We start from the raw sequence: 15,703 nt of genomic DNA on the forward strand, positions 1-15,703 counted from the left end.
AAAAAGTTGCGTTGAAATAACTCAATTCCCCATAATCACTAATAAACTGCAATGTCCCCTGAGAGGGGACATCCGAGTGATATGCTAGAATTCCGATGTCCCCTGAGAGGGGACAGCGGAGTGCAAAGGGTTAAATACGGTGATTTGCATTTTTAGTAACATGTGGCCTAATCACCAGGTCATGCTCTAAGTGTTGGGGAGATGCCTGCTGGGATTGACATGCCTCTGCCCTGCTAGGGCAGCAAGGACAGCACAACCTAATTCTATTGCCTGGTGTGTGTGTGTGTGTGTGTGTGTGTGTGTGTGTGTGTTTACTCACATACCACTTCTGTTCAAGTCAGTACATTTGTTCTTGTTTGTGAAAAGAATAAGTCCAGTGCTCGCTTCGGCAGCACATTACTAAACTTGGAACGGCACAGAGAAGATTAGCATGGCCCCCTCGCAAGGACGGCACACAAATTCGTGAAGCATTCCGTATTTTTTATCAAAAAAAGAAAAGAAAGAAAAGGCCAAATGTTGCTGGAGAAGGACCCAATTCAAGTGACTGGAAGAGCCTTAGCTTTAGAATAGCTGGAGCCACTTAGGGTCATGTTTATTTTAAGAACAGACTTTGTAAATACATTTATTTTTGCAAATAGCTTTGGAAGTCATTTTCCTGAGATTATCATCTGCTCTACTGAAAATTACTTTCAGGGTTTTAAGTAAAGATGATACCGGAATAATTTGTTTTTGACATTGTGATAGGAGAAAAGCAGCCACAATCAAAATTAATCATTGCTGACATTTACACATACTGTGTGTCAGGTGCTGTCTTATAAGATTCATATGAATTAGCATTTTAATACAACAACCCGATACTGTCATTATTCCCATTTCACAGGTAAGAAAACTGAGGCATTGAAAACTTGCCCAAGATCACTCAGCTGGTACATGGTGGAGCTGGAGTCTGAGCCCAGTTGGTCTGCTCCAAAGCCTGTGTCTCTAACCTGCTGTGCAGGGAGATGCACACATTTATATGAAAGTGCTAGGGGATCTGTAAGATGTATCACTGTATAATGGGCTCTGTGCTAGGCATAGAAGATCCATGGAGAACAAAAGGGATACAGACCCTGACCTCATGGATTGACACTCTGGGGGTAAGGGGTGGGGGTGGAGGGAATAGGTGTCATTTGCCTAACAGGCAGGGAGGAGCTATGGCATTAATATAAAGAGCAGCTCATGACAGCACTGGAGTGCAACATGGCAGTGTGAACCTGATGCAAACGCTCTCTGTTCCGCAGATATATATTTATGTGGCTTATTAATCTGCTGGTCACTGAGATATATGGAAATAATATTGAAGAAAGTTTATAATTTAATGCATTTCAGTGTGTGCCCTAAAAAACTGGGTCTCTTTTATAGATTTATGTCCAGTTGATATGTCTAATCCTTTCCCACCTAACTTTTTGGCTTTTTGCTAAACCTTTGCTCCTTCTGCTTTATCTTGACAACACTTTCGTTTTCCTTGGAAAGAGCTGGGGCTAAAGGATCTGACTTGTCCTCTGGGCACTTGTGTTCTAAACCAGGCAGATTCTCTCATTCAATCCCCAGGTTTCAGGCACTCACAACTCTGGGGACTCACCACAGCCGGGAAATTAACGGATGTCACTTCCGGTGCTGTGCTTCCTAATAGAGCTTGAAAACACATTTGAGGTCTCTGCTCATTGTTGAAAGACACAAGAAGAAGGGAAAACAAGGTGATGGGCTAATGGGAAAAGCAAGAATAAGGAGAGGCATCGCTCTCTGAAAGACTGAATGACAGTGAGAACAGTTACCTTTAACTGAATGGCCAGAGATATTTTAAATCATTTCATGAGATACTGCATATGTGGGGAGGAGTGATTAAACCAGGCTCTCTGGCAGCCCATAGTGATCATGTGTGTCCCGTCCCCCCCGGGGACTGCTCTGGGATTATAGAAGGAAGGGACATGGCCAGTGTCCTCCATGTGTCCATGGGAAACTCCAGTGGTGTTTCTGGTAGTTGCTGACTGTGTTGCAGTGGGAGCCAGAGAAAGGCTAGGTTTTGTCCTGAGCCAGCTCATTCAGTTATTTATGCTAATGTCTAGAAATAGGTCCCCATTTACAAGAATGCATTAGCAATAAACTGTTCTTTATATTGGCATTACTATCAATTATTAAACTGGCGGTCAGGGGCACAGACTCTGGAGCCAGATGCTTCTGGCTGCGTGGCCTTGGGAACATTTTCTTTGTCTCTGTGCTTCTCCTCAGTTGGGATAGGCTAGGTTGTGCTGCGTAACAGAGATCTGGGGATTGCAGTGCCTTAAAACAATGGCTTATTTCTAGCTCGCAATGTATGGCTGCCAGGGCTCACTTAGGAACACAAGCTAACGGGGGCTCTATCTCTGGAAACACTACAGTCCTAGAGGTAGGAAGCACAGTTGGTTTTCAACACTTCTGACAAGTAGTGTCACATGTCCCTTCCATGCACATTTGATTGGCCTTAGTTCTCCCTGTAAAATGGGTATAACAACAGTATCTTTACAGGTTACCCTTAAAATTATTTAAGATGTATGAAAATCATCTAGCTGCTCATTTTAAGCACCGAATGCTCCTTATTAATAATAAAAATAATACACACGTGTACAGCACTGTTCGTATACCTGACATTGCTTTATATTCCTTAAGTCACTCATTTATTAACTCACTTAGTCCTCACTCTAACCCGCTGAGGTGGAAGCTGTTGGGGAACCTGCCTCGGGTGGATTACATGCACCAGTATCTGCTCCCCTTTTCTGAGGGCGTGCACATCTGCACCACTGCACTGACGTCAGGTGTGACCATTGGTTCTTCTGGACGAATAATTAATTCAATGTCAATGAGAGAGAACATCAACATCGATCGGCTGCCTCTTGCATGCCCCCTGCTGGGGATCGAGCCCACAGCTGGGGCATATGCCCTAACGGGGAATTGAACCAGGGACCTCCTGGTACATAGGTTGCCATTGAACCACTGAGCCACACTGGCTGGCTACATTTATTTTTTAAATTCTCATTTGATTTTTAAATTTTTGCCTCCTGTAAGTTTTTAAAATAATACCTGAATTTTGGCAAGCAGTTATGGTATTGTCACGCTGGCAATGTTCGGTGACTAGAACTGGGAAGGGCAAAATAACAATGATGCCAAAATGGAGGGTGTGATTATGGTAGCAGCTGGTTTAGTTTCATTCAACCCAGCAAGCTCTAGCCTCATCTGTAACCTCAGCCGCTGCCTTTCAGTGCTTGTCATTTATCACCACGAAGAAGCAGGTGAGAGAGAATGGATGAGTCAGTTCTAGAAAAACAGCTTCAGTCTCACAGGTCAGTGCCATTATCTTCACACACAGAAGAAAATGCTGTTGGGCCTTGTGAAGTGAAGAGTGTCCATTTAGAAGGCTTAGCATCAACTGCTGGGGCTGTATAAGCTAAGCTGGGTATGGCTGTGTTGGGCGAGGGGTCTGAAGAGCTACTCCTAGACCTGGTTTTAGGACCTTGTTACTGTTTGGCTCAGGGGTGGGCAAACTTTTTGACTCGAGGGCCACAATGGGTTCTTAAACTGGACCGGAGGGCCGGAACAAAAGCATGGATGGAGTGTTTGTGTGAACTAATATAAATTCAAAGTAAACATCATTACATAAAAGGGCACGGTCTTTTTTTTTTTTTAGTTTTATTCATTTCAAATGGGCCGGATCCGGCCCGCGGGCCGTAGTTTGCCCACGGCTGGTTTGGCTTATCAATGCAGAATAAATCTTTTTCTCTCCCGTATCAAGAAGGAGATTTTATTTATTTCCTCTCCAACATATATAAATAAGGAAGTCCAAACTGTAACAGGGGCTTCTTCTAATCCCTAATTTGGCAAACTGATTTTGTGTGTGTGTGAATTCATACTCACCCATTCAACAAACATCTAAGTTCCTGCCGGGTGCTAGACTGTGTGCCTGGGGGTGTCCTGGCGAATAAAAACATGGTCCCCTGGGCTCATGGAGCTGGTGGTGCCGTGGGGGAGGCAGTCGTTGAAGGGCCACACGCTGCCTGTTCGGTTTGCCTGTGATGAGTGCCATGGGGGAGAGTTGCCTGGTGTTCCCGAGAAAGTTAGGGGGTCTGACCTAGTGGGAGATCAGGGAGGTCTTCTCCGAAGAAGTGCCGTGGAGCAGAGAGTAACATCTCTAGCCTTTATGGACGCCAAGCCCTGCCTTGCATCTTGATACTTGAGAGTGGTTGCCAAAACAATCTGGAAACGACAGTGAGAAGAAAACACAACAAAGGTGCTGGACCTCCTTACCTCGGCCCGGGACGTTTAAAAGGCCGGCCTGGCGCATTGAATGACCATTCATTAGCATCACTGCTCATTCTTATTAGGAAATCTGGTCATGAGTCATATTGCTCATCACAAGTGAATGTCATCACCAACCTTCTGAAAAGTAACCAGTAGCAGTGTTCTGTTTCCCCATAAAATCCCACACGCCTTCCCATAAAACCCATCCGACAGATTGTAGTTCCAGGGGAGGGTATTAGAAGGTTGGTTTTTGAGAGATTTCTGTGATTTAAGGTTGAAAAGATTTAGAGAGAGCATTAAATGATATAGCATACTAGCTGTATTAGTGCTAGAAAAAACAGTAAATGCTTTTTTTTAAAGTGTAATTAATTCATCTTTAATAATAAACAAGCCGCAAATCTAAAACCCATTATTTCAAAGGGCCCTGCTCCAACAATGCAGGGCGGCTCTGGTGGAATGTTAATGCTTCTGGCAATAAGCAGGCCGGTCACACGCTGTCCCGGTTTCTGCCTTGGGTGCCTGCATCCCAGCTGTGCCTCCCAGGAGTTTCGTAGAGAGGAAGCCAGGCTGTTGACAGATTACGGGCGCACAGACCACTCTACTTTATCTCCAGGACAACTAAATGCAGTGTCTCCGGGAGGTACACTTTTTTCCCAGATGAAAGCAGCATTTTATAATGATTCTGAATAATTCACATGTGGCAGAATCGTAATGAGTAGCTGTTACAGACCAGAGGCTTGGCTCCAACTTGTGATGTTCTAGAAGGTCTTCCTTTTCTTGCAGGAAAACTTTTCTCTAGAGAAAACGTTTTCCTTTTATACACCCAGTCTTAGTCTAAGGTGAGTTTTTAGCGGAGGGGAGTTTCATGTCTTAACGGTGTTAACTATTTTCTACAATGATAGAGGAAAGAAGACATCAGTAACAAGTGTTTCATTTTTTAAAAATATATTTTATTGATTTTTTACAGAGAGGAAGAGAGAGGGATAGGGAGTTAGAAACATCGATGAGAGAGAAACATCGATCAGCTGCCTCTTGCACATTCCCCACTGGGGATGTGCCCGCAACCAAGGTACACGCCCTTGACCGGAATCAAACCTGTGACCCTTGAGTCCGCAGGCCGACGCTCTATCCACTGAGCCAAACCGGTTAGGGCAGAAGTGTTTCATTTTTAACTTCTTCTAGCCCAGGGGTTCTCAACCTGTGGGTTGCAACCCCTTTGGGGGTCAAACGACCCTTTCACAGGGGTCGCCTAAGACCATCGGAAAACACATATATAATTACAGATTGTTTTTGTGATTAATTTCTATGTTTTAATTATGTTCAATTTGTAACAATGAAAATACATCCTGCATATCAGATATTTACATTACAATTCATAACAGTAGCAAAATTACAGTTATGAAGTAGCAACGAAAATAATTTTATGGTTGGGTCACAACATGAGGAACTGTATTAAAGGTCGCGGCATTAGGAAGGTTGAGAACCACTGTAACTAGCCTCTCAGGGTTTTCAGACACAAGCTCCTATACTTCCCTTGTCACTCTCGGGAGAAGAAGTGATACAGTGAACTAATTTCCTTATTCTTAACCAAATCAGGGTGTGAGCTCACGTCTTTGAATGTATGTGTAAGTGGGGTGTGTACATTGTCAAGTAAGAGCAAGTCCAGATTCAGGCCAACAGATACTCTATTCGAAAGGGTTATTGCAATATGGCGAAGGAGACCATTGCAATGAGAAGGGAGACTGCTCCTTCCATAAAATCTAAGCGTCTCATAGGTCAGGCAGAAAGGGGTTTCTTTTGTTTTTTTTACTCGGAGGTTCAAATAATCGAAAAAGACGAGGGATGGGGAGTGGGTGGCTGGGTGGTATGAACCTGGGAGGCCATTAAGAGGGGCCTATATGGCCCTGGCTACTGTGGCTCAGTTGGTTGAGCGTCATCCCATGCACCAAAAGGTCTCTGGTTCAGTTCCAGGTCAGGGCACATGCCCAGGTTGTGTGGTTTGGGCCCTTTTTTTCTCTCTGACATCGATGTTTTTTCTCCCTCTCTCTCCCTCTCCCCTCCTCTCTCTCTAAAATCAATGAAAACATTTTTTTTTAAGAGAAGGAGCTGTATGCTGGGGGAGGGGGTCAAGTTCAGGAGCTTAAAGGAAGGAAAGAAGCTTAACTAAAGTTTGGCTAAGGCAAGAAAGCAGGTATTTTACCTGGTTCACCTTCATCATTTCTGAAAGGTGTGTGTCTGGCCTTGACATCAGTGACAGGGGGCCTCCGTGAGTCTTATCTAAGTCATATGGGGAATGGAGGGCCTTTGCAGTAAGCCATCTTCTAGAGCACAAAGGAGTGGGGGTTTCTTAACCATCCCTGTTCCCAGGAGCACGGGTCTCAGGTAAAGTTTAACATTTGTCCACATATACACATACATGTATAAATATGCACATAAAATGTTACATATGTGGGTGTATGTGTATATACACACATGTATATATCTGTATATATAAATATGTAAAGGATAATTTTGTTTAAGAATAATGAAATTAGATGTTACTCTTTTAAAGCCATATTGAAAAGATCATAATGGTCAGCAAGAAACTTTTCCCCAGTCCGGAAGTGGTTGCCTTCCAATTTAATTAGACGTCTTTGATTTCAGGTAGATCCAATGTGCTCAACTGTACATTTTACCCAGTTCACCTTCATCATTTCTGAAAGGTGTGTGTCTGGCCTTGACATCGGTGACAGGGGGTCTCCGTGAGATTACAGACTCAGACTGGTAGACTGGGAAGTGGGGGAGACCCCCAGCCCTGTCTCCCGCTTGTGAAACAATATTGTAGTATTAATCACTCCCCACATAGCCGTGATGTTTTAAGCATTTGTAATAAGTGAGGGCACCTATTCCCCAAAGCAGAATAATTAGGAACTTAATTTTCCTTTTAAGGAAAACCCATGGCTTTATGAAAAGGTTAGTGATGCATATTTTGAAAACTCCCCTTGGATTTTTTTAAAGTAAGTTTAGATTCATGAAAAATGGACACATAACTCTTCAGGAAATTATTGACGAAGGCAAGAAACATCCATTCTTATCACCATTCTTATCATTATACTCATCATATTAATTTTTTGAGAGAAGGTAACCTCTGGAAGAACAAGACTCCCTATCACAGAACTAGGACTTAGAAGTGGGTCTTAGGCTTTTGCACCCTCAGATGATGTTATGGGAAGGTTATAAAATCATTAGATAGGGGCTGCTTGCTTTCAGAGACAAAGAAGCGTAGACGTTTCTTCTCTGAAGAACATCCTTCACTTTGCAGCAAAGTACACTAACCCCTTCTGACTTGGCGTGTAAATCTGCCAGGACAGCTATGTGCTCTGAAAACAGCCATGGTCTTCAAGTGTTTATTTAAAAGATACTGTTCTCAATGGACTGTTGAGTCAATGGACTCAGGGATCGAAAGTTCTTTAATTGCTTTACAATGTAGTCAGGATAAAAACATTGCCATCTAAATCTCTCTGAAGTATGCCTAATCAACTGGAATATTCTAGCTCTCCCAGTCTTCTGCTTCTCAGCAGCTGACATTATGGAACAACTAGAATAATACTGGTTTGTGGATCCTGTTGCCTGAGAAATAGTAATTCCTGGGGCCCAGAAGAAGTTCTTGATAAATTGCTAACAAATCTAGTTTTACAATGTTGAGCTCTCTTTTCTTAAACATGTATTAAAAGATGTATTTCTCACACACATTTACATAAACTATACTGGAAACCCTAAAAGTACGGCCTGGGTCAGAAACGTGGGTTTGTCTCACGGTAAGTTTCTGTTTCTCCAGATTTAATTGAGCCTCACTTTTTAAAAAAAACAAGGATATATGAGGAAGGTTGAATGGTTTAGAGAGTTCCTTGTGTTCTCCAGTGTTCATCATTATTTTTTTTTAATATATATTTTTATTGGTTTTAGAGAGGAAGGGAGAGGGAGAGAGAACCACTGATTGGCTGCTTCCTGCATGCCCTACAGTGGGGATGGAGCCCGCAACCTGGGCATGTGCCCTGACCTGGAATTGAACCGTGACCTCTTGGTTCATAGGTCAATGCTCAACCACTGAGCCACACTGGCTGGGCTCCGGTGGTTCATTATTGGACCAGCACTTTATTCCTGCAGTTGGCCTGCACGAGGACATTGTCCAGATCGGATATGAACGCTCGAGAGGTTTTGACAGTTTATTTGCAGGTGAAGTCCTCGCTGGTTGCACACCCCTTCCCGACTCTCGCCTTCGACGGCTCTTTACACTTACTACATAGGTCGTAGGAAACAGGCTCTATCGTTTACTGGGGATTTGATGTCAACCAAGAAGCTTATACCTAAGGCTGCCAGAAACGAAGCTGGCATGTACATGCTTGTGTATGAAAAGTGTGCTTTAGTAGTAACTGTGTCCTAATGTTAAATCTGAATAATGAGACCAAAGATTCTTAACAATGTGCATTGTGTATCCTTGGAGTCAGCCCATGGAGCCTTCTCATGTAACCTGAAACCAGGGAGGGAAAAAGCCAGCAACTTCCTTCCTGTTCTCTTTTCTCTCGAATACATTTTGCCTTCGAGAGGAAGCAGGTCATTGAAAGGAACAGTTATGTATGCATTGTGTGTGTGCTCATGGGTATACATGTGTGTTATAACATAGCCCTCTGGTTTTTATATTAAGCAATCTATTTGTTAACCCCAATCCTTGTAAGCCCTGTCACGATACATGTAGATAAAATAATAACAATATTGGAGAAATACCTTCCTCTGCATTTTTGATTATCTAAAGCTGTTTATTCTCCATTGTTCTTGTGAAAAACACAAATATGTGTGTACCTGTATAATTACAAGCACCCCCAGGGTGAAAATTCCATGTCTGAATTTTAGAAAGTACTTTCTTAGCTAGTGAGTTCTATCATTCAGACTGAATCATTTCAGTAATCCTTCGCTTCATAACCACCACCTACGATTATTGGGTTTATTTCAGTAAGTAGAATTTTGTTCCAGAACTTCCTCTCTGGTAAGACAGAGAGGGAGCAAAGAGTGACGTGATCGCCACTGTCCTTATTTTTTAAATAACTGCTCCTGGGAAGGTCATTTCCTCTGGCTCCGTTGTCAAGGATTCCCAGGAAGAGTTTCCACAGGAGACCTGAACTACAGCTGGCCTTGATAATTAATTACATGAGACTGTGAATGTCATTAAAGTTAAACATCAGCACAACCAAAATTATCTAGGCCACTACAGTTATTATTGTTATTGGGTTTTTTTCAATACAAGTTTTTTAAAATATATTTTTTAAAAACTGATTTTAGAGAGAGAGGAAGGGAGAGGAAGAGAGAGAAACGTCAATGATGAGAGAGAATCATTGGTTGGCTGCCTCCTACATACCTCATACTGGGATTGAGCCCACAACCCAAGCATATGCCCTGACCATGAATTAAACCATGACCTCCTTGTTCATGGGTCGATGCTCAACTACTGAGCTACATGGCTGGGCACATCACAAGTTTGTTTTTAAATTTTTTAAATAAATCTTTATTGTTGAAAGTATTACATATGTCCCCTTTTTCCCCCTATTGCCCTCTCCCCCTTTCCCCTCAAGCCTTCACCACCTACTGTCTGTGTCCTTGGGTTATGCATATACGCATATGAGTTCATTGGTTGATCTCTTCCCCCTCACCCCTCCCCTGCCTTCCCTCTAAGGTTTGACAGTCTGTTCAGTGTTTCTATGTCTCTGGCTCTATTTTGTTCATTAGTTTATGTTGGTCATTAGATTCCATATATGAGTGAGATCTTGTGACACTTACCTTTCTCTGACTGGCTTATTTCGCTTAGCATAATGCTTTCTAGGTCTATCCGTGCTGCACAACAGAAGTTTTAACAATCCAACCCCTGCATTGGCCAGAGTGGCCACATGCTACCATGTAAGTTGTTCACAACATGGCTCTAGGGAGTGCCATTCCCTTTGAATCTAAGTGAATGGCACTTTCTAGATTTGTCATATACCTGACAAGTGCTAAGGACCCCTGGGGGATGTCCGCTTGCCAGCTTATGGACATCCTAAGGTGGCTGGTGGACATCCCCCGAGGGGTCCAGGGCTGCGAGAGGACGCAGGTCAGGCTGAGGGGACCCCTGCCCCCCACCCCCCCGTGCATGAATGTTGTGCACCAGGCCTCTAGTTTTCTATATACATTTTATATGCTTTTTGGTGGCCCTTTCTACAGTTTACAATTCTAGTGCCCACAGTCAGGTTTTTGTCATTGCAATAGAAGCATATGCTCAAGATGTGTTTGTTTCATTAAGTTGTGTGAATGTAAACCTAGAAAAGAATATTGAAATTTGCCTAGTGCAGTAAGACCTCAGTTGCTCTTGCTGTTGTTGTTTCTAAGAGGATTGAAAAGAGACCCTTTGTTTCTCTCTGGGTTTCTTGTCTTTCCCAGCGTGGAGGAGGTAGCATTAACCAGCCACGTGACTGGACTTTAGAATTTTTTATATGAACTTTATAAAACCTGGGTATCTTTCCCCTTTCAGTTTCTTCCTCCATTTGTGAGTCATCACCATCTTCGTCATTGTCACTGTTTAAGAATTCATCATAAGAATTCGTCATATACCTTGTGCTATGAATAAATGAAAGTGCCTTGGAGTTTGCTCTCCTTCCTAGAATTCACTTGTGCCCCAAATAGGCAAACTTTCTCTCATTGGTCTTAGTTACACTTAAAAAAAGTCTTCTAATCTAGATTAATCTTACTTTTAACCAAAAACAAAGAATTATTTAAAAAACTTGTGTATACCAGAAAAAAATTGGGATATTTTGGGGGGAAATCAGGATATTCACTATAAAACTTGAATGAAGCATATGACTGATTGGAATTGAAGAATTTGATTCTCTTTCAAATATTTTTCTTAATATAGAGTGCAGTTTAGCAACAACAATAAATAATAGCTACAAAATGTTTATTCTCTGCTAGGCAGTGTTCCAAGTGCTTGATCCTTATTAAATCATTTAATTTTAATAACAACCATATGATGCAGGTAGTATTGCTGTTTCTAATTTTCACATGAGAAAGCTGAGGGGCAGAAAGGTTAGGTAAACAGCTCACCTTTAACAGAGTCAAGTAGCTGAGTGGTGGAGCAGGCGCTGAAACTCAGGCAGCCTGGACCCGGAGTCCTTGTCCACAGTTTGACCGGACTGCCCCTTCTGTCACACAGCGATTTCACATATAATATGTGAAAAGCACATCGACTACAGTAAAGCCATACTTTATAATAATAATTAAAACCCTAAACTTACAAATATGTAAACACAAGTGGGTCTCCAGGTGATCAGAGAAGGGTTTCTTCCTCATAATACAACAGGCACACTGTGCCAGGATTTGAAACACAGGGGTTTCAGTATGGTCGGATATAGATAAGTTCTGAGACACAGATTGGAACATTAAAAGAGGGGTGACTGTTTTGGCCTGGATTGTATCCCCCCAAAGCCTATGTTGAAAGCCTAACCCCACTGTTTCAGAATGGCACAGTTTTAGAGACGGGGTCTCACAGAGGTAATGAAGATAAAATGAAGTCATTAGGGTCGGGTTAATCCCGTGGGACTGGTGTCCTTACAAGAAGCTATTAAACAGAGACACACACAGAGGTGTGAGCACACGGAGATGATGCCATCTCCAAGCCAAGAAGAGAAGGCTCAGAGGAAATCAGCCTTGCCACACCTTGATCCTGGGCTCCGAGCCTGCGGAACCGTGAGAAGTACACTTCTGTTGTTTAATTTACCCGGTCCGGGGCACTCTGTTATGGCAGCCCTTCAAGACTAATGTGCGGACTGTCTTGGTCTGTTTGGGCTGCTCTAACAAGAATCCCACAGACTGGACGGCTTAAGCAACAGATCCTGATTCTCACAGTTCTGGAGGCTGGACATCTGAGATTAGGGTACCAGCAGGTCACCTGGTGAGAATCCCCTTCCTGGCAGAGGGAGAGTAAGCTCAGTTATTTTCTCTTACTATCATGAATAGTGAGGTTTTGCATTCTTTCAGTGCTCATTTTCTTTTGTATTTCTGAGCAATGTTACTGCAAAATAGTATAGCAACATCTGTATTCTCCACAGCCGAGATAATTAATCTCAACTCCAATTTTTCCAAGTACAAGGGAAAAGAGAGGCCATAACCTGTGGGTAGAGAGAAGGGAATTCACTTGGAGCTTTAACACCCGTGAAGGTGACGTGAGTGGAAGACTTCACTGAAATGTGCGACCTGAGGTCGAGGACTGAGAACAACACGTCCCGGTGAGGGGATGCCTCTGCTGCCGCTCCTCAGGTCACCTTTGAAGGCGCTGAGCAGCCAGGCTGCATGGAATCGGTCTCTCCAACACAGAACTATGGAAAGTTGAAGAGCAAGGAAGAGTGGCCCCGGGAGCCCGCCCGTAGATGGTCAGGTTGCTTCAGTGTTTATTCTGAATGGCATTATGTAACTGCATAGTTAAGCAGCACCACACACATCAGCATATGACATAGCCAAATACTGGTAAACAACTATTTTCCTTAGAGGAATATCGCTTCTTTAGTCCCTAGGGCCATGGTTGGCAAACCGCAGCTCGAGAGCCACATGCGGCTCTTTGGTCCCTTCAGTGTGGCTCTTCCACAAAATACCACGTGCGGGCGCTCATGTACAGTGTGATTGAAACTTCGTGGCCCATGTGCAGAAGTCGGTATTTTGTGGAAAAGCCGGAATTTTGTGGAAGAGCCACACTGAAGGGGCCAAAGAGCCGCATGTGGCTCACGAGCCGTGGTTTGCTGAGCCGCAGTTTGCCGAACACTGCCCTAGGGTAACAAAGCTTTAAAGTCCTGTCTGGGTGTATGCAGTTGCTTTAGTTTGTCTCTAGTGGGGTTGCCTTGCCTTGCTGAGGAGGTCATTTTCCTCACTGACAAGCCATCATCCCTGTGTTAGTGTCCACCTGCCCACCGTGTTCCAGCCGTAGGTTCCTCTGCCGTCCTCCAAGCACCCATGGTTATTCCTGCCTTGTGGGGTGCTTTTGCTCAATGGCTAAGTTGTGGGATAATTTTTTCCCTTCAAGTTTCTTACAAAAGGAGGAAAGATGGGCACAGTAGGGTAAAATGATCTGCTGCCCGGGCCATGGGGATTTCCCAGGGGCTGACTGGAGGGAGCCACCCTCACCGGGGCGCTCTCTCGTTTCCATGCGGATTTCAAACCCAAGGTGCTGACATTCATTCTGCACTCGTAGCAAGATGAAATGATAGAACTGTTTCCTAAGGAGATTGGCGAGGGAGGGAAGCTGGGGTTAGCTAGTATGGTGTGTGTGTGTGTATGTGTGTGTGTGTGTGTGCGCGCGCGCACACGCATGCATGTGCTTTCCACACTGATAGTTATAAAACGGGCCATTGCCCTCAACCTTTTCATTTCTGGTGGATGTTTCAGGTACAGCAGGATGGGAGAGGAGCAAAGGGAAGTATCTGCGGGGTAGACCTTTCCAATTGTCCTTCAACTCACATATCTTCCTTATTGTGAATATTCATAAATGCATAATACTGACATTTTCCTTATGCTAAATCTTGCTCATAAGTCCTATCAAGTAGAGGAAAGATCTTTATGTCTTATTACTATCAGCAGATTGCTTAAACCTGAGAGCTTTACATCATATTAGATTGAGTTGTGCATGTTAAAATTTTCCAAACAGCAAGTAGAAAGATCCTGTTCTATACATAGTATTGATATGTTAACCTATTTTTATTATATAAAACTAGAGGCCTGGTGCATGAAATTCGTGAAGGGGGTGTGTGTCCCTCAGCCCAGCCTGCACCCTCTCCAATCTGGGACCCCTCAGGGGATGTCCGACTGCAAGCTTAGGCCTGATCCTGGCAGTCAAACATCCCTCTCACAATCCGGGACCGCTGGCTCTTAACCGCTTGCCTGCCTGAATGCTGCTAACTGCTTCTGCCTGCCAGCCTGATCACCCTCTAACCACTCCCCTCCCGGCCCGATTGATGCCTATTTGCTCCCCTGCCGGCCTGATCGCCCCCAACTTCCCTCCCCTGCCCTCCTGGTTGCCCCCAACTGCCCTCCCCTGCCAACCTGATGGCCCCAACTGCCCTCCCCTGCCAGCCTGATGGCCCCAACTGCCCTCCCCTGCCAACCTGATGGCCCCAACTGCCCTCCCCTGCCAGCCTGATCGCCTACAACTGCCCTCCCCTGCCTTGACCCGCCTCCTCCACCGGGCCCTGCCTCCTCTGTGCCCGCAGCCATCTTATGACGGCCATCTTGTGACGACGTTAGGGTGTGATGCATGAGGGCGTGACAACCACCTAGGCTATTATTAGCATAGATAAGCATTTATTGGATTTTTTTTAGTTATCATATTTTTTCTTTCACCAAATTATGAAAGCAGGTAGCTAGATTTTTTTGTCTTCAAAGAGGCATGACTATTTCAATTTTGCTAAGATATTTTCTGTCTGAAAATGTGTGTATACAGCGTTCACTTCTAATTTAAATGCTTCCTTATACATGTTGGTGATACGTGAGTATTTTTTGATGACTTGGAAGTTTCCAGGATTTATTTGAGGTCACTTTTATGTAATTAGAATGATCAAGGTTCAAATCCACAAGGAAGCAAAGGAACAAACGCAATGGTTTTGAAGGCCATTTCTAGACATTGGAGCCCAAGCTTTGTGCAGACAAGAGCTCCCTTCTAGGCCCCCAAACAGGGGCGCCACCTGGTGGACACAGTGAGAATTCTTCATTTTCTGGAGTTCTTCATAAATGCATAGACCGTAGGAAATCCCTATATTTTACTTTTAAGTTTAGGTAGATTTACTTATGTATTTAAATCCATATGCTTTACAGTTTTAATTGCTGCATAATTTTCCAACTTCCTACAAATACTAGGGCTCTGAAATAAGGGGAAAACCATTAGGATACGAGGAAGACCAAGTGAGGCCAACCAGTCCAAGTAGAGGCTTTCAGTTATTTCACCTTATATTTCGTCTTTGTCCTTTCACAGTTCATTGTTCAGCTGTGTGTATTCACCTAAAAAGCCTTTCATAAGAGCCTTGTGCTCCCCCAGCTCCCCTATTTCCCATCTCTCTCCCCACCTGTGCACCCCAACTTCTTAACAAGGTTGTGTTTGCTCTCACTGCATCCACTTCCTCACCGCCCACACTCCTTAGCCAACTTTCGTCTGTCTTCCTCCCTGACACTCCATGGAATCACTTGCCAGAGTCGCCAGTCACTTTGTCACAAAGCTTGTAGACACTTTCCAGTTTCCATCCTCTTCGATTACTTGGGAGCATTCCACATGGCTGATCACTCCTTCCTGGCCTCACTGCTTCCCCGGGTTTCTGGGACACCCTGCCTGGTCTTCCTCTTACATTTCTGGCTC

General features: G+C 43.9%; 1 protein-coding gene and 1 non-coding gene across 3 annotated transcripts in view; both read left to right on the forward strand.

Moving 5' to 3' along the window:
• Window positions 1-15,703, forward strand: part of PLCL1 (phospholipase C like 1 (inactive)) — a 243,177-nt gene that overhangs the window by 213,324 nt on the left and 14,150 nt on the right. The gene's annotated exons all lie outside the window — the stretch shown is intronic.
• LOC139015855 (U6 spliceosomal RNA) lies at window positions 378-482 on the forward strand. The gene has a single exon (XR_011472510.1). It is a non-coding gene; the product is annotated as a U6 spliceosomal RNA (small nuclear RNA).

The sequence above is a fragment of the Myotis yumanensis genome, unplaced genomic scaffold (genome assembly GCF_028538775.1).
Source record: "Myotis yumanensis isolate MYYU_CA2020_CCGP unplaced genomic scaffold, mMyoYum1.0.hap1 SCAF_8, whole genome shotgun sequence".
In the NCBI taxonomy this organism is placed as follows: Eukaryota; Metazoa; Chordata; class Mammalia; order Chiroptera; family Vespertilionidae; genus Myotis; species Myotis yumanensis.